The 19,310-nt window shown below is 34.6% G+C and overlaps 1 protein-coding gene across 1 annotated transcript in view; it reads left to right on the forward strand.

Annotated features, from left to right (window-relative positions):
- Window positions 1-1,174: 1,174 nt before the first annotated feature.
- LOC109061715 (transmembrane protein 121-like) overlaps window positions 1,175-19,310 on the forward strand; it is a 41,933-nt gene continuing 23,797 nt past the window's right edge. Inside the window, exon 1 of the mRNA XM_042778410.1 lies at window positions 1,175-1,487. The gene's annotated coding sequence lies outside the window, so the exon portion shown is untranslated. The remainder of the gene's footprint in view (window positions 1,488-19,310) is intronic.

Genomic DNA, 19,310 nt, shown 5'->3' on the forward strand with positions numbered 1-19,310 from the left:
AAACTTATGTACATCAACTTAACCCAAATCACACCTTTATATAAAAGTTTTATTACATAATCCAGAAGGAAAACCCAATGACATTGTTTGTTTATCCTAAATAGAAGTCCTGGACCGACCAGCCAAATATATGCATGAAGTCGGTATCAGTGCTGGGCTGGCTGTTTTGCTTTCCTCTAAATATTTTATGTTCATAACCAAACCAATCTCCCCGATCTGAATACTGTAGATCCATCAAACAACTTTTCATGGAGTGCTGCTGTGCATTTTGCTATTCAAATTAATTACAGACAACAGGAGAAAGGCTCTGTATTCATCAGCTCAAGTCGTGAGGTCACCTGAAAAAATACAATAATTATTGTAAAAATATTATAGATTTAAAATATAAATATATAATAATAAAAATAGCAGCTTCAAGGGCCAAGAATATAATTTTATATTATTTAATTTAATTTTGTGTTATAATATAATATATCAGCTACCAATATTCCTGTAAATCCCAGTGATTTTTTTCCTTAGTTTGGGCAAAATAACCTGGTAAATTAATTTACTAGTTTACAGAAACAAGTAACAAGTGTTTTTAGACATAACCTATACAAAAAAAAAAATGTATTTATACGATCACCACAACTGCAATATGATAAAAGACACCAACATTCAATGTATTAACATTCATGATCAGAATTAATAACTAATGACTGTAGAAACTGTCGACTGTTAACTTCAAGTGTTGACATTTGACCAAAGCTTAAAACCTAAAAGCTTACCTTTTTATAAAAAATATCACATTTAAAGAAAGAAAGAAAGAAAGAAAGAAAGAAAGAAAGAAAGAAAGAAAGAAAGAAAGAAAGAAAGAAAAAAACACTCATGTCAGTATATTAAACAATGTATATAATAATGCATGAATAAATTATTTAATTTATTTTATTTGATAATCCAACTTTACTTTATTTGTACTATTGTTATTTTAAATGTAATTTACTTATTTTGCGGTGCGTTGCCAGTATATGCCAGTAATGCACAGTTTTAGTCATGGCAATAAAAGCACACTATATTGAATTGAAATGGAGAGAGAGTGTAATGGGGGCGGGTGGCAGAAAAAAGAAAAGTGTGTGTGTGTGTGTGTGTGTGTGTGAGAGAGAGAGAGAGAGAGAGAGAGAGAGAGAGAGAGAGAGAGAGAGAGAGAGAGAGGGAGCGCGCGCAAGCATTCAGGAACGAGGTGAATTGCATCGTGATTTCATCCGAGTGCAGCTGAGAGACACACTGAGTCCAAACGGGCTTTTTCTATTTGCAAACGCTTGTTTCCGAGGCTTTTCCTATCGCCATCGTCCTCGTGCAGCGTTTCAGTATTTTCTGTCTCACCACATGAGTTGGATTTTAATACAGTGAAGCCTCATGGAATCAGACGCCGGACGGGTTTGGTCTCCAGCTGGATTAAAAGCATCGTTCAGTCAGATGAGCGGCGCGGACAGACACTGAGAGCTGAGGTGAGATGACCCATGACACCACTCATCTGTGCATACAACCTCTCAGCCTGCATTAATCACTCCACGGGTCTATAACTAGTAGTTTGTGTTTGCCGTGTCACTAAACTACAGTAACGAAAAGTAAGAGTATACGACAGCGGCTCTCAGCTGGTTTTGTTTCAGGACTCGGGTTTTATATTTACCTAAAAGTGTTTGGTTACTTCAGAATGTAACATTTTGCATTTTTGCATGCATTTTCATGAACATGCATGCATGCAAAACAAACAAACAAACAAACAAACAAACATACATATTTTTGCATGCATTTCCTCAATTAATAAAACCATTTTTAAAAATGCATTGAAAATGCATAAATTATTTTTAAAATAAACATTAAAATGCATGTAAAAGTATTAAAATAGCACAGAAACAGCTGAAAAGGGTATTAATTTAACATTTTGTGCATGCACAAGTATAATTTACGAGCAAAACCACAATACACACACTGAGCCAGAAATTGTATTAGCATTCACCATATTAATATTAAGTATCAGATGAATTTGCACCAAAATGTCAGATTTCAATTGCTTTTGAAATCAAGAACAAAAGAGAAGAGATGCATTTTTGAAATGCCCTAACTATGCTTCATTTATATGGTAATGGTTTATATGGCTTTTTTCCCTGCTATTCTTGACCCATCAAATCAAACCTCAGACCAGCGACCCACCAGTTGCGATCCAGCGCTCTGAGAGACTGTTCCTGTGATTTCCTTGTGTTTTGTGGTGTGTGTGGTCATTGCTGTATGTAGCCGCTGCGGTATTTTGTTGCTGCTGGCTTCTTAAGTTTATTACACACATACGCAGCAGCAGCGGCCCTGAAAGCCTCTCTGAGTACTTTATGATATTACACAGCCCAGCGTTTGATTTATGGATCCTCAGTGCCGTGGAAACCACTGAGCCGCTGCTTCTCTGGGGAATGACCCTGTTCACCAACCTGTCTTGTAAGTGGTACAAAGTTGCTTCAAATAGGATCTGTGATGGGTTTGTTTCTTCTGAGAAGTATGAGACTGGGAAAACAAAGGGGAAAGCCCTTTGCTAGTTTATTTCAGTGTGAGCATGTTGACAGGAGAGGTGTTTTCTTGTTTTCTCTTGGCAGGATCTCATCTTCACACTATACAGCCAAAAGCATGTGGACTTCCGCTCTTTAATGAATGGGTTTGGCTACTCCAGTAATTCCAATGTAATCGTACACCATTGCTACAACATACAGCGAAATTCTAGAGAGTTATTTGTTTCCAACTTCATTGCAGTAGTCCTTTTTTATTTGGGATTCTGACTCTGGTGGGGATGAGTTTGACTGGCATGCACAAACCCAGACCTGAAGACTCACTGAATCCCACTGATGAACTGGAAAAGCCAGTGAGCGATCCCCAGATCTCACTGATGCTCTTGAGTTTTGTTGAACATTTAATATCAAAAGCATGAATCCCTCTCAATGCTGCTATCTCTTCATGGATGCAGGAATTTGCTCCAATTCAGACACAAAAACATCAGTAAACAGGTTCAAATTCATATTTGAGCCAATATTTTTTATGCAAATTTTGGGTTATATCATATATACATTTTTTTTTGTTTGTTTTTTATGGTGGATGCCAAAATACACTCTAATTTTATAAATACTGTTTTTGTGTCATGGAACATTATTTACATATTTTTTTTTTTAGGCAATAATGTAGTTCTTTAGACTTATGTATAACTCAAAAAGTGATATTTTTTTTTCTACTTGAGCAAAGGCCAGAAGAGCAAAAGCTAATTTTATCTGATGGTATCAGACAGAAACCATCCCTATAGTGCTGTTTTACATCCATGGACCAAAAATGGGTCACAACCCAGCAGTCACAGGGGGTTTGTGACCCATTTTAGTGGTGGACAGCAGGGAGAAAACTGTGCTAAATGAAAATGCAACCATAGTTAGACATTAGTAAAATAAATAAACAAGCTTATCAAGTTTTAAAGGGAAGGAAAACCACTTCTCATATCTGTTGTTTTTGTTGTTGATGTCAAAGGCTGAGAGTCCGATCAAACTTCAAATAACATAGATGTCAACAGATGCTGACGTGTCTTCATCATAAACAAAACCACACGAAAAAAAAAAAAAGACCTAGACTAAAAATACATTAAAAACTCATTTTTACAGTGTAGGAATTTATTTGATAATGTGTTCCTATCATAGTTTAAGCATGTTTTATTAAATAAAATTAAGCAATTTTTAAATATAAAACTTTAAAATATAAAACTTTTAAATATAAATCCCTGGACTGAAAATAAGTAGCTTCAAGTCATGTGATGAAATAATTTGCTCACATGATTGCCTACACACTCTAAACCACAAGTTACTTATTATACTTAATAAAAGAACCACAGTGGCTTCCCCAGGGGACACAGCTTTCATTTCTATATCTATTTTTCATTTTCCATTTCAGTTTCCTTTTAAACACATGAGATAGAAGTGCTGCTTTTTTTTTTCTTTTTATCCACAGATTAAAATTGCAAATTGCACGGCTCCAATTAATCCCAAAGAGGTTCAGGTCTGGGTTCTTTGTTGCAAGTCTTTTTCTTACACCAGAGTCAGTAAATCAATTTCATAGAGACCTCACGTTAGGAAATTGAAAAAGAAAAAAAAAGAGAAAGACACGACAAATGGCTGCTACAAAGTTGAAAGCACACAATTCTCTAGCATGTCATTACGTCCAATTGTGGCTCGCAAGCAAACGGAGCTGCAATCTGTCACACGGCCAGGTCACATTACGAGAGACACTGACTCAAATTCAAGTATGTTTAGCTGGTCTATCAATGCCTTTTCTTACTGCCAAAAAAACCCTGCAATAAAATCAACTGTAGAAATATCAGACGGATCCTTTCCTCATCTCTGACTAGTACTGAAATGAAAAGATATATATATATATTAAAAATCATCATTTTATTTGGGATAATGTGATAATGAGACTGTTTTGCACATAAAACAAAGCAATTTTTCCTCTGAGGATGAATTGTACCTTTTGTAGCTTCTCCAAATTGAAAGGAAATAAACTGGACAAATTGCTACATGAACGAAGCGGTTGCGAGACAGAATAGAGGATTTTCTTGCAGCTCAGTTTAAACAGGTTTTGGCTGATTTTTCTGCGTAAGTGTTTCCTCTGTTTATAGAGTCTGATGTGTGTGACAAATGCATTCTGAATCTCTTTTATCAGCGTTATTGACACTGGCGAGTCCCACTGGTGGTTTATCTCGAGGCCGATAATTGAATGGCTCTATTATGTGTTTGTTTATGGGCCGCTCGCAGAGGAAAAGGCTTTTGTGTGTTCAGATATGACACCTGTGATAATACTGCTTGAATGGTAATGAATTCATCTCTTACATAAAATGCTAAGAAATCAAAAACTGATGTGGCACAGTTATCAACAAATATTTAATGCAGATAAACACAGTTCAGTTACTACAGTGCATGCATAGGGGCCTATGAAATCCGGTTTTATTTTTCATTTATTTTTTTTCTCTGGACTCTGTTTTAATGGTTGAATACAATTTGAGTAATTAAAAAGCATGTCTAATTAACTATAATCATGAAAAAAGTTTTACTTTTTTCCAAAATTCAAATTTTCCATTTTAATTTTTCTGTTTTAATGCTTAAAATTTGTAAATGTCAAAAAGCAAGTCTAATTAATCGAAGTCATGAAATACAGTTTAGAATCAATTTATCAAAAGTTTAAAAGAAATTACAATTTTAGTGCCCTACAAAACAAGTTTTATTTTTTCTCAAGTTCCATTCTATTTTTTCTTCAATAGATTAATTACATTTTAATCATCAAAAAGTAAATGTATAAACAGCAAGTTTATTGTATTTATCCCCCATGAAATTCTGTGTTGTGAGCTACTTTTGATTTTTTTATACAAAATGTGACAAATTCTATGACATCGCACATTATACAGTCAGTTTTATTATGACTGGATTCTGTGATCGTGTCCATGTTTTCAGCATCGCGTAAATCATAGGGCCCTACATCATGCAACATTTGCATGTGTCATGCTGCTAATGCAACAAACTCAAAAAGTGATAAAAAAAAATTCTGCTTGAACAAAAGCCAGAAGATACACAGGGGCACAGAGGAGCTTGTTTTATCTGATGGTATTAGACAGAAACCATCCCCATAGTGCTGTTTTACATCCGTGGACCAAAAATGAGTCACAACCCAGCAGTCACAGGGGGTTTGTGACCCATTTTAGTGGCGGACAGCAGGGAGAGAACTGTGCTAAATGAAAACGCAAACATAATTAGAAATTATTAAAATAAATAAACAAGCTTATCAAGTTTTAAAGGGAAGGAAAATCACTTCTCATATCTGTTGTTGTTGTTAATGTCAAAGGCTGAGAATCCGATCAAACTTCAAATAACATAGATGTCAACAGGTGCTGACGTGTCTTCATCATAAACAAAACCACATGAAAAAAAAAAAGAACCAGACTACATTAAACACTGGTTTAACATGTCTGTGTCAACACCAGTGTGCCAAACCTGTTGTGTTTTTCAAAAGAAAGCAACAGGATGTGCACACACCTTAACAAATCACAAAAAAGAAGGGTTAAAAAAAGCAATTAATAAATAATAAATAATAAAAAAAATGCATAAAAAAATTAAATAATAAAAATGAATGAAAAAAATAGAAAATATGAAAAAAAGAAAGAAAAATACAATAATTAAAAAAAAATAAAAAAAATAATGAAAAATAAAAGTGAATGAACGAAAGCTATGCCTAATTTTGAATGATGTTAATTCACGGTAATAATTTAAAAGTTTGATTTTAAGGTTATGTTTGATTTGGAGGTTTATTTTTTCCCTTTGCACTGCTAAGTAGTACTATGCATGGTTGCCACATCATGAATCAAAAGCAGTAACTGCAGTGGAATCAGCTGCTGGCTAATGTGGAGACGTGCAGAATTGCTCATAATGGATTCCAATCTGGCAACATCCTCATGTCTTTCACTGCCTGCGGCGAGTCCATGCAAGAACCTCTTGATGAGCTGCTCAAACAAGCTGAAAACGCTCTTCCTGTAGACCAGCAATGTGGAGAACCAGACTGAACATGAGTCTGTATTTGCAGAACAGATCCATATTCCATACAGTGCAGTGATTCCTCAAAGCCATGCTTGTTTTTGCTTCCTCAAACAATGCAGCTGTTTGTTTAATTGATCTTTCACATGCACTAGAATATGTAGAGGAAGCACCAAGCTACAGTAGGGGTCGACCGATTATCGGCGTGGCCGATTATCGGCGCCGATATTAAGCATTTTTATTGTTATCGGCATCGGCCATTTTCAAAACCGATTTGCCGATAAAACCATTTTATTTTGAAATGCGCGATCTGGCACTGATCCAGCCACCTCAGTCAGAGCGCACCGCTCTGTGGCCTCGACTAAGCCCCGCCCATCGTCCGTCTGATTTGTTGGGAGTCACGAGCCTGGCCAATCAATACGGCTGGCGCGGCTGGAAAATGTTCCGCTCTCACACCGAAAGCACAGGAGCTGCTTCAGTGATCATCATCACACATCAATAAGTTATCTCTCGAAGGTAAGAATGCAGTAAACGTTCCTGAATTTGCAATAAATCACTACACTGAAGTTGCAATACACCTAAAATATAATCGATTTATGATGACAAGCCCCGTTCAGTTATTATACTGTGAATTCCCGGTCAATGTCCGTCATGCTTTAACGGATCATCACATCAGTGCTGAGATAGTGAAACTAAAACCTACTTCTCTCACCATTCGGCCAACTTAACGTTAACTTGTGAATAGATTAGCAACACGAATGAATTCATTCACGTCTGCTGCGGTTTTTTTTTTGTGTGTGTGTTGTTCACATAGCTTCACTGAACAGCGTCCGTTCCGTTAGGGCTCTTAGTCAAAAAAATTGCGCATATTTGGAGAAATATTGCTTTATTCTAACATGATTGCAAAATAATTTATCATACAGGTTCAGAATTACCATTATGCAATTTTGAAGAGCTGAAAGGGCATCAAGCGCGAGCTCTGACGCCCTGACGCGACGCGAGCTCCCTATTCCTGATTTAGTTATCTCCGCGGCCGCGCTCTCTCATTTGACTAATATGGGTGCGATTTGCCGGGGGGGGAGATTTCCCCCCTTCTGGTCTATGCATCCCTGCCTCTGCTGAATAACTTTCATGCAAACCCGCTCTGACGTCCAGATCTGAATCAAATGATTCGCGATCCGATTGAAGCGCTTTTGTATATTGAATCGCTTTTTATGATTATGGATTTATCTTTTTAGGTGTTTAATAGGTGTGCGTTGTGTTATTTGTTAGTTTTGTGGATTTATTTTGTTGTTTGGATAACCGTGGACATTAAATCATTCCAATTAATAGGCCTAACGTAGGCTTACAATGTTTTTATTAAACTGAGATCACACTAAATACAATTTCCGTCGTATTAAAAACATTTCATAAAATTTTTCAAAAGCATCTGTTTATTTCACAAATCGCACCCTGCTAATAACCCTATACTAATAACGTAAATTGTCAATAATCTCACATTGCACGTTTCTGGAGGACGCTGTCCTGTATGCTTCCTAGTTTGTATCGCCGTGATAAACAGTCAAAAACAAACATTTTACACAACCAAAAAAAAAAAAAAAAAAAAAAAAAAAAAAAAAAAAAAACTATTACAATATGGGTTGTGTGTGATTTTAATGCAATTCTGGGTTGCAAATAAAATGCTAAATATAACACACACACACATACATACACACACACATACACACATATATATATATATATTCTGGGTTGTATATATATTTATATATATATATATATATATATATATATATATGAGAGAGAGAGAGAGAGAGAGATTACGTTTATTTTTCATTATTTGTTCATTTGTTGCTGTTTAAATTTGCTTTAAGTTTTACTTTGTTTATAGGATGCTGCTGATGGATGCAAGTTTTACTAAGTTTACAGAATGCTGCTGATGGATGCTCCCAGCACTTTTTATCTTTGTTGTTATTATTAATATTAATGTTGTTATTATGAACAGTTCTCAGAATTAAAGATGTGTTAAAATAATTAAAAGAGAGTCTTTGTCAGAGGCCTTTTTATTCTTAATTTTGACATTAATTTTCATTTTTACACTAGACACATATCGGTTCAAAATATCGGTTATCGGTCTCCTTGAGCTGTAATAATCGGTATCGGCATCGGCCCTGAAAAATGCATATCGGTCGATCCCTAAGCTACAGGCTAAAATTTATCATGACATTCAAAGAAAAATCATCACAACATATCACTGCTCTAGTGTAGTGTTAATTTCATTAATGAAAACTATGATGAAAAATGTTCTTTAACCAGCTTTTGTCCCATGACTAAAACAAGACGATGACGAAACTACAAGGTCAATAAACGATAGCCGTGACTATATCAACTTGCATCATTGATGCTAAAAGATGAGACTAAAATGCATTTAAAAATTTTTTTTAAAAAACTTTACAAAAATTTATGATCTGAAAAGTAAGTTTAGCGATCTCCATGTGAGATGTTCGGCTTAAAGGAAAGGTAAGATGAAAGTCTCTTCACATACCGATAACAATCATTAAGTTAAATGGTACATATGTATTTATATGTATTTATGTGGTCTGTGGAAGGCCTAGGACCATAAAATGGCAGTTGGAATTATTGAAATTACTATTAAGAATTTCACTTTTATAATATTTTTTGTTTGTTTTACTAGTTTTCTATATGTTGACAGAGAGCGTGCATAAATCTTTGATATTAATTTATTGAATGAATAGCCTATAATAAATGGTTACAATAGATTTGGTCAAATAAACCATGTGGATGAGTCGACATTCTATTGATTGTGCTTAAAGTACAATACCTGAAATGCAAAAAGAAATTTCTCAAATGACAACAATCATTACGGTTATAATTTTGATCAAAAATCATTTTTATCAGTTTATCCATTATACAGCGAGACAAAAGATTTCACTGACTAAAACTTGACTAAAATGCACAGGGGCGTAAATAGCGGGGGGACGGGGGGTCAAGACCCCCTCATCTGAGGGTTATCCCCATATCAACCTACAGTAGGACATCACTTACCTGGTAAAAACACTGAAATGCACAATTGTACAGATTAAGATTTCCAGAGAGCCATAACAGATGCCCTTCAGAAGAATCTAAGAGTCTGTGAGTTTCAAGCTAAAGCAGCAAGATGCTCTAATTCAGGTGAGAATAGAATTAGTAGAGCGTGCAGATCAGCGTGTCATCCACGTGTGAATCCAGCACATCTGATCTGGAGCTCTTATGGGCAGCAGAGCACTGCATCTCTGCCAGCGTAGCAGGACGTCCTTCAGGGCTGCTGGCTCTTTTGCAGGCACAAATAAAGGAAAACAGATACTGCAGAACCCCACAGAGATGATGACACCTGCTTTCAGAAACAGGGTTCCAGTCTGTGAGAAGGTTCTACAGCGACCCAAATCTGCTTCCGTGCATTAAAAGATTAGAAGCAGCCATGCTGGTGGAGCATGATTAATGCTGCTCACTGCATCCATCACAGCATCTGCCAATCCTGCACCTGCACTAAACCCAGCTCCACAGTTCCACGCATGAGCCATTTCGAGGTCAAGACAGCTGTATTAGTGCATAACGACCCGCTCAATTACAGTGATCTTCCTCCTTTCAATACAATAGTAAAGAACTCTACTCCAATTAGAGTTCTGTTACACATCAATTAGGGTTTTGTTACACATCCTTTTGAGTCAGTAATGTGTGGTGTGATGTGGGTTTGGGATGGAAACTAGAAGGCTGTGGGTTAAAATCCCATAAGGAGTGAGCCATGAGCCGTAGCTATTGGCTGCTGCATAACACTGGTTTTAACCTCAGGTTACTTTAGAAGACCTGCACTTGTAACTGTACTGGAAGTAACTTTAAATACAATTATTTACTAAATTACTATACTTACTATACAATCACTCACAACACCTTAAAAACTAACCACAACACCCTAAAAGCCCCATACAATGCCCAGAAAAACACTTATAACCAACAACACTGCCCTAACCTAAAAATGCTTAAGTGAGTGTGCAGTTATATTTTGTCTTTACAAAGTTCCTTTTTTCTGTCTTGCACTTCTAAAAAGTTTGCATTTGCTTTATTGTGTTATTTAAACTACCCTAAAAACCCAACCACAACACCCTAACAGCCCATACCATCCTAACAACCACCCACAATGTTCTACCTTAATAAACATCCACAACTCCCTGTCACTCACAACAACCTACCCTAAAAAAAACACCCACACCCATACTCTAATAGCCCACAACGCCCTAACAGCTGTCAACAATACTCCACCCTAAAAAACTACCACAACGCCCTAACAGCTACACACAATGCTCTAAAAACCACACACAACACCCTAAAAACCACTCTCACTCAAAAAAACACCCACGGAGCTCTAAAAACAATGCAGAAGACCCTAAAAACCACCCACAATGTTTTAAAAACCACTCGCAACACCCTAACAACCACCCAAAACACCCTAAAAATAACCCACAATGCTCTAAACACCACCCAAAACACCCTAAAACCACCTACAACACCATAACAACCACCCACAATGCTCTAAACACCACGTAAAATGCCTTAATAACCACCCACAACACCCTATTTTAAAAACCTATACCACAATGCTCTAAAAACCATTCACAACACCCTAAAACTACCCTCAATGCTCTAAAAACCAACCACAATGCTCTAAAAACCACCCACAACACCCTAACAACCACCCACAACACCCTAACAACCACCCACAACACCCTAACAACCACTCACAACACCCTAAAACTACCATCAATACTCTAAAAAACTTTCACAATGCCCTACAAACCACCCACAGTGCCATAAAAACACTCACAACACCCTGACAACCACCCACAATGTAGATTGTTTCAAAGCAGCTTATCACCCCAAAAAATTAACCAACAACACCCCAACAACAACATCCTAAAAATCCAAAATTTTACAAATCTGGTTATATATAGAATACTTAGCCTTTTAATTTTAGGACACTGGAAAAGAAAGTCAATAATCAGCCAGGAAACTAGACAGCAGAAAACAAGAATAAATAAACAGGTTGCATTAATTCAAGAAGCCAAAGCAGAGCAAGATAATAGAGCAGAATGAAATCACATCAGTCCTGCTGCTGGCACTGAGATAATGCCGCTCAATGGCAGCGGTCAGACGGGCTACAAAGCATCCTACTCTCCCCCACTGTATTGACCCGCTGCATGAAGAGCGATGGTCAGGCCAGCGGGGAAAATATCCTACTCCAATAAGGCTGTTTACCGTTTTCTATGTGTGTGTGTGTGTGTGTGTGTGTGTGTGTTGTAATGAATGTGCTTAATTACTGTGTGTGTGTGTGTGTGTGTGTGTGTGTGTGTGTGTGTGTGTGTGTGTGTGTGTGCACGCTCTGAATTTCTCCTTACTGTGGCCTGTAACGCCTTGTGAAGGTTGGTTGGTGCTGTACCTGCTCTCTCTCTAAATACATTTTTCTTCATCACAGATGCTTGAATTTAGCTTGCTATATTTAGAGGTGTTTGTTAAGTCAAGCATCACTACTACTGCTGATTACATTTAGAATTAATGATTTGAACAAACCACTAAGCTCTAACATAAAGATTTAAAGCTGTAAAATATCCCAAAGGCATTTGTGCTACAGACATGTATGATTCCTCACTATAAATGGCAGACACCACTTAAACTATATTTTATGTAGCATATTTTGTCTAAATTAGGGCTGGACGATATGGCCAAAATTTATATCACAATATATTTCTTAATTTCGGTCGATACGATATAATTCCGATATCGATATGAACACTATAAAAGCGCCTCGTAAAAAAACTGCCAAGAACGCCCACAACAGATGTCAGTGTATATACATTTATGAAAAATGAATTTGCCATGTCTGACACCTCATTTTAAAACCATTTAATATTTTTGAAAAAAAAAAAAAAAAAAAAAAAAACATTTTTTTTTGTATTTAGCCTTCATACAAACAATAAATGTGAAATCACTGTCAAAAAATCATTTCAGTCTCACCTAATTAAAATTAATATCTTTAACTTCAAACTGTAGGCTAATATATACTACCAGTCAAAAGCTTTTGAACAGTAAGATTTTTGATGTTTTTAAAGAATTCTCTTCTGCTCACCAAGCCTGCATTTATTTGATCCAAAATACAGCAAGAAAAGTAACATTTTGAAATATTTTTACTATTTAAAATAACTGTTTTATATTTGGAAATATTTTAAAATGTATTTTATTCCTGTGATTTCAAAGCTATATTTTTAGCATCATTACTCTGATTACATGATCCTTCAGAAATCATTCTTATATTCTGATTTGCTGCTCAAAAATAATTTGTTGAAATCAGCTGAGTAGGTTTCTTGATGAATAGACAGTTTAGAAGGAACATTTATTTGAAATAGAAATAATTTTTAACATTATGAATGTCTTTATCATCACTTTTGATCAATTTAAAGCATCTCTGCTAAACAAAAATTTCTATAATTTCTTTCCAAAAAAAGAAAGAAAGAAAGAAATGATGCTGACTAAAAGCTTTTGAATGGAATAGTGTAATCAAATCAAATGTAACTCAAAATGTAATGTTACAAAAGCTTTGTTTCAGATAAATGCTGATCTTTGGATCTTTCTATTCATCAAAGAATCCTGAAAAAAAGTACTCAACTCTCTTAAATATTGATAATCAGCAAATCAGCATAATAGAATGATTTCTGAAGATCATGTCAAGACTGGAGTAATGATGCTGAAAATTCAGCTTTGATCACAGGAATAAACTACATTTTAAAATAAAACAGTTATTTTAAATAGTAAAAATATTTCAAAATTTAACTGTTTTTTGCAGTACATGTAACTGTTGTAACTGTTTTTGGATATAGATTGAAACAAATGTGCTTTAGGAGTGCTCTTGAGTTGCTGCAGGAAAAAAAAGCATGTTGCTGGAGCCGGGCTTAAATGCAAACTGATTGTCTGCCAGCAGGAGGCGCTGTGAGAGTGGTAGACCCAGCGGTTTCTCCAGTAACGGCTATAATCAAAGGAGCTGCGCCTATGAACGCTTCTTTATCAGATAAAATGAAAATGGCATCGAAACTTTTCTGAAAACAGTCGGTTCCCTTCAGAGATACATTCATATAAAACACCCGCGACGTGTTTTGATTTTGAAACGTACAGTGCTCATATTTATTCAACGAAGTCAAACGCCACAAATAAATCAATGTATGGGGAACACTGGTATATCGAAATATCGGAAATGTGTTTAAAAACCATATCACCGTTATTGAATTTTTTTTATCGCGATACATATCGATATTGAATTATTGTCCAGCCCTTGTCTAAATAAATAATAATACACCAAAAACTAAAATAAATAATTTAAAGGCTACAAGTGAAGTTAGGCATCACGTTATACTCATAGACTGTAATACAGCATGAAAAGATACATTTAAACTGTGATTATAATTGAGTGGTTTTAAATTAATAAAATAATAATAAAAAAATAATAATAATAATAAGCATGCACAATATTGACAAAAAATATCAAATAATGCCCAGTGTTGTTATTGTTAAAACTAAAACTTGGTAATATTTGGTAATTAAAATAGAGCTGAAATAAAATTATAAATATCAGATGAAAAACTATTAATGTCAGAAAGGAAAATTAGTAATGTTGGCTTGCCAGCAAACTAAAATGAATAAGTTGAAGTACTAAAATTACTAAACCAAACTGAAATAAACAATGATGGTTAAATAGAAATAATAAAAAATATAATGAGAAAAATATTGAAAAAAGAGAATTTTTTTTTAGTTTAGTTTTTTTTATTTAAAAATAAATAAATGAATGAATAAATAAAAATGCCAAAAACAAAATTACTAAAACTAAAATTAAAAATAAAATGAAAACTGAAAATATAAAATTAAAAGCTATTTCAAAATACAAATAAAATAACATTGACATTGTCCGATAAATCATATATGATAATGTGCAATCGCATAGCAACATGCACAAGAATACCACTGGCATTTTCTTTAGACTGTGCAAAAATCTCCTTCTCCCTTTCATTCTGGAGTTCTGCCCAGTTTTCCTCCTTCAATCTCTTTCACTCTCAAATGAACCCCAATCCCTATGGCTTCTATTTCAATCAATATCAGACTGTGATCAATAGGAGGTGAAACATCTACCAGAGAGTCTCTCTGATGAGAAGCAAATGCAGTCAGTCCAGCCGTTACATTTCTGTCATATGTTTTTTTATGAAATGACAGTATTTTCTTATATATATACAAATTGCCAATCAGCCAATCACATGGCAGCAACTCAATGCATTTAGGCATCTAGATGTTGTGAAGATGACTTGATGAAGTTCAACATTTGGGCGGCATTACGGAAATATTTTCACATAGTGATGTAGACATGTGGGGGCGTGTTAGAACGAGCCATTTTAGGGGGCGTGGCAGAGTCTTAACTGATAAAGAATATCTCTTTGGTTTTGAGACTTTAGTCTTTGCAACTTCAGGGATCTTATCTATGCACAATCAGCTTGTAACACTCCAAAGAGAAATGAAAACTTCAAAACGCATACTGTATATATATATATATATATATATATATATATATATATATATATATATATACTGTATAGCAGAGTTTATTAAGGCAAGTAGGATTATTAATATTGTTCAAACTTTTAATCAAACAGTGATTGAAAGCCTCTGAACTCAAGCTTTAAACTTTTAGTATCCCACAGACTTTCACTGAAGGAAAAAGCTGAGCCATTTCCAGAGAGCAGAATAACAGAGAGACTGCTGTGCACCTGTCCAGGTCTGCTGCTGCTCATTTCTGCCTGTATTGAGTGAGTGAGTGTGTGTGTGTGTGCGCACACATATCTTATCCTCAATTGTTATTGATTTTATCTTTCCAATTACCAAGTCCTACAGCTGAACAAGAAACAGGAAAACAGTGGCGAAAGGTGAAGAGCGTGAGCTTCTCTGTGCTGAACGAACACACACACATACAAACATCATGAGTTCAGCTGTCAGGAGAGAGTTCACCAATAACAACCCACACCTGCTACAAGCAGTTCTGTTTCAATGCTTTTTGTTGTTTTAGCACCTAATTTCAGTTTGCACACAGAAATATTGACACTCCCTGTATTTGTGTATTTATTTTTACTTAAATTAGTAGTATTTTAGCATATGGAGTTTTAAATTTTTTTTTTTTTTCTATTTTAGTTATTGTTATTACAAATAATAAATATTTAAACAATTTTAAAATATATATTCAAACAGTTTGTTTTAAACTGTAATAATATTTCACAATATTACTTTTTTTTTTTTTAAATAAATCATTTTGCTTACCCCAATTTTTTGTGTACATCCACAAGAAAAGAGTCGTATTTGTAAATGACAGAAAACAGCAATGCCGGATATTATACATTCAGATAGTATATTAAACACATACTTGCAAAACAAAAAAGTAGCTCTTCATCAACTGCAGCACATTTTCTGACAGTAAACCATTTCAGATGCCGAAATGCTTAAATATGCACAGTACAGCGCTACATCAGCACATACAGTGTCTTGTTAAGCTGGACTACGAGTGGTTTGCAAATGAGGAAGTATTCCAGTAAAATACAGTAATTATTTGAGTGTGTGTTCACTGTTTTTTTTTGTTTGTGTGTGTGTGTGCGTGTGTGTGTGTGTGTGTGAGTGTGTGTGTGTGTGTGTGTGTGTGTGTGTGTGTGTGTGTGTGTGTGTGATTTAATTTTAGCTCCATTTGCTGTGTCTGCAGGGTGAAGTTGAGGTTATTCTGTCTGCTGTCCTCTCTAACTTTAACACCACCGATAATCTTGACATGCATGCGTTTGCAAATCCAGCAGACGAGGAAGTGATCAGATTTTCCTCTGGGAATGCGAACGGGCCATCCGTATCCCGAGTTCCTCTTTAAATAGATAAGAGTCTTTTATAATCCATAGTGACATGTATGGATCTGTCCCTCTTTTAATTCACTTCCTGTGAAAAGGTCAACTATATTCATAGGGATTTATGAAAGCATTACGCGAGTGTCTCATAAGAACATTTGTTCGTGCTCAGGTCAGCTGATTTGCATTAACCGATTTCCTGTATGAAACACTTTCACTAGTGCTTTAGCGAGTCTCGTTTTGGCCGTTTATGTTAAGATGTAAATGAACATACTGTCAGCCGTGGCCTCAGGTCACTGTGATTGGTCAGAAACACATTCTCTCCTGCCATCGGCTTGATGAACGAAAGCCAACTGGGAAATATATAACGAAATGATTTATAGTTTTTATAGTATAGTATATTTAAGCAGAACAGCATGACTATACACACACACATATATATATATATATATATATATATATATATATATATATATCTATATATATATATATATATATATATAAGAATCATGAAAAAATAAAATGTACCACAATTTCCATGAAAATATGAAGCAGCACAACTGTTTTCCACATTGATAATAATCAGAATTTTTTCTTGAGGAGCAAATCAACATATTAAAATGATTTCTGAAGATCATGTGACACTGAAGACTGAAGTAATGTTGCTGAAAATTCAGCTGTACATCACAGGAATAAGTTATATTTTAAAATGTATTCAAATAGAAAACATTTATTTTAAACTGTTATAATATTTCATAATTTTACTGTTTTTACTGTATTTTTTTTAATCAAATAAAAACAGCTTTGGGTGAGAAAAGACCCCAAACATCTCTGTTCCTGTGGGAAATGCACACTTCTCGACTCCTGAACTCCAAATAGTTTAAGCCAACATGTGCTTCATATAAATGTGTGTGTAGTTTATGAAGGTAAGCCTGTGTTTTGCGCATTTCCCACATCCAGACAGTAAATTCTTTCATTGTCCCCTGAATACTAACAAACATCAATACATAAACTGTAGCAGCTCACAGCTCAATAATCAGATGTTTCTGAGTCTCAAACAGATGTTTTCTCAGTGTAGATCAGTTTGAGGACTGTTACTGTTACAGTACAACCATATTTGAATTTAACATCAAAGGAAAATAAACACCCAGAATGCATCGCATTTAACCACTATCACTGCTGTTAGCATTGCTGTTTTAGTGTCTCTAAACTCATAAGCAGCACGCATGAATATACAAGATAATTATGGCAGAAAAAATAGCAGGCTGTGGAGTTTAGGTGTTGTTTGAGGATCATGTCTCAAAGACGCCAAACCTTAGCTTTGTAATTTCATCAACACAGCCAGAAGATCTTCGGCAGTAAACAGACATGTTTGGGGTAATGTCACAACACACTGGGGGGAATTAATTGTGCTATTTATTTCCATGCACTGTCTGTGTCGCTTTAACACTCGAGTCACTGGAGGAACTAATGCAAATCAGGTAATGACACAAACACACCCAGAAAATTAGTGCTAACCAAGTCCGTCTGTAATACCTGGAGAGAGTGGGAATGGTGCATGACCCCAGAAATACACAACATGCACACTGACATCTTTACTCCACCACTGTGATCCAGTCATATAATAATATTATAGGGTGCAGAATGCTTCTAAAATTGCAATTCAATTCAATAAAGTGTGATTATGTGGCTGAAATACCCTGCTTTTCTGAATACTGTAAAAGAAATGTTAACATAAAAATGAAATTAACAATAATTGACAATTTAATTTTACATACATAAATAAGTACATGTATAAAATAATCTCATGGTTTTTAATCATACATATATATATATATATATATATATATATATATATATATATGAAGGCAACATTTCCATTTTTCATTCAGTTTAACTAGAAGAATTAAAATAACTCCAACTAATAAATAAAGATTAATAAATACTATACATATAAAAAAATATATATTTACTAAACAATTACTACAACTTTAAAATTAAAGTGAAAACAGAAAATATATAAAAAAATCTAACTCAAAATAAAAGTATAATAGTATATCATTTATACTAAAACAACATTGTACTGTATCTAACAATACTATGAAAATATAATAAAAGCAATATGAGCTATGATTCCTAACAAAATACGTTTTTACACAATAATGTTTTTTTTTAATGCTAACTTGTTAGTTATAACTAACCAATTGTTGTGAGTAAACTTATTTAATTTGAGTTCACTAAAAGAATATTTCCTAAAATACAATTAAACTCCATTATTTTATGCAATTTAACTCTCTTAGTTTATATTGTTGAAAGTAATCAGTTATTGAGTTCACAGTTAAATTAATAAATTGGACTGTTAAGTTTTACAGTGTGCTTTATTTAATTTCCTGAACTGAATTTTAATTGTGGTAGCAAATTTTATATAGAACTGAAATTCAAATTTGAAATAGGAAGTAGACTAGAAATGAGCTGAGATTTACAGTAAGTAATGTAAACCCCTAAAAAGGTTGTTTTTCACAAGAACAAGTATGACTAGATAAACTGAATATTGAATTGACAACTTTGTAACATAAATACAAATTTTAAAAAGTTTTGACATTTTTACAGGTTTTGCAGACTTTTATTTATAGACAAAGGTGGAATAACACTTCATTTCTCAGAATGCATTACCTGTGCTGCATTGCTAATCAGTATTTTCTTCCTGTCATTCCAATTCAACTTTGTGTGGTTTGTGGACAATTTGATTCAAATTCACACTCGTCAGCTAAAGGTA

Source organism: Cyprinus carpio, chromosome A20 (assembly GCF_018340385.1).
Source record: "Cyprinus carpio isolate SPL01 chromosome A20, ASM1834038v1, whole genome shotgun sequence".
Lineage (NCBI taxonomy): Eukaryota > Metazoa > Chordata > Actinopteri > Cypriniformes > Cyprinidae > Cyprinus > Cyprinus carpio.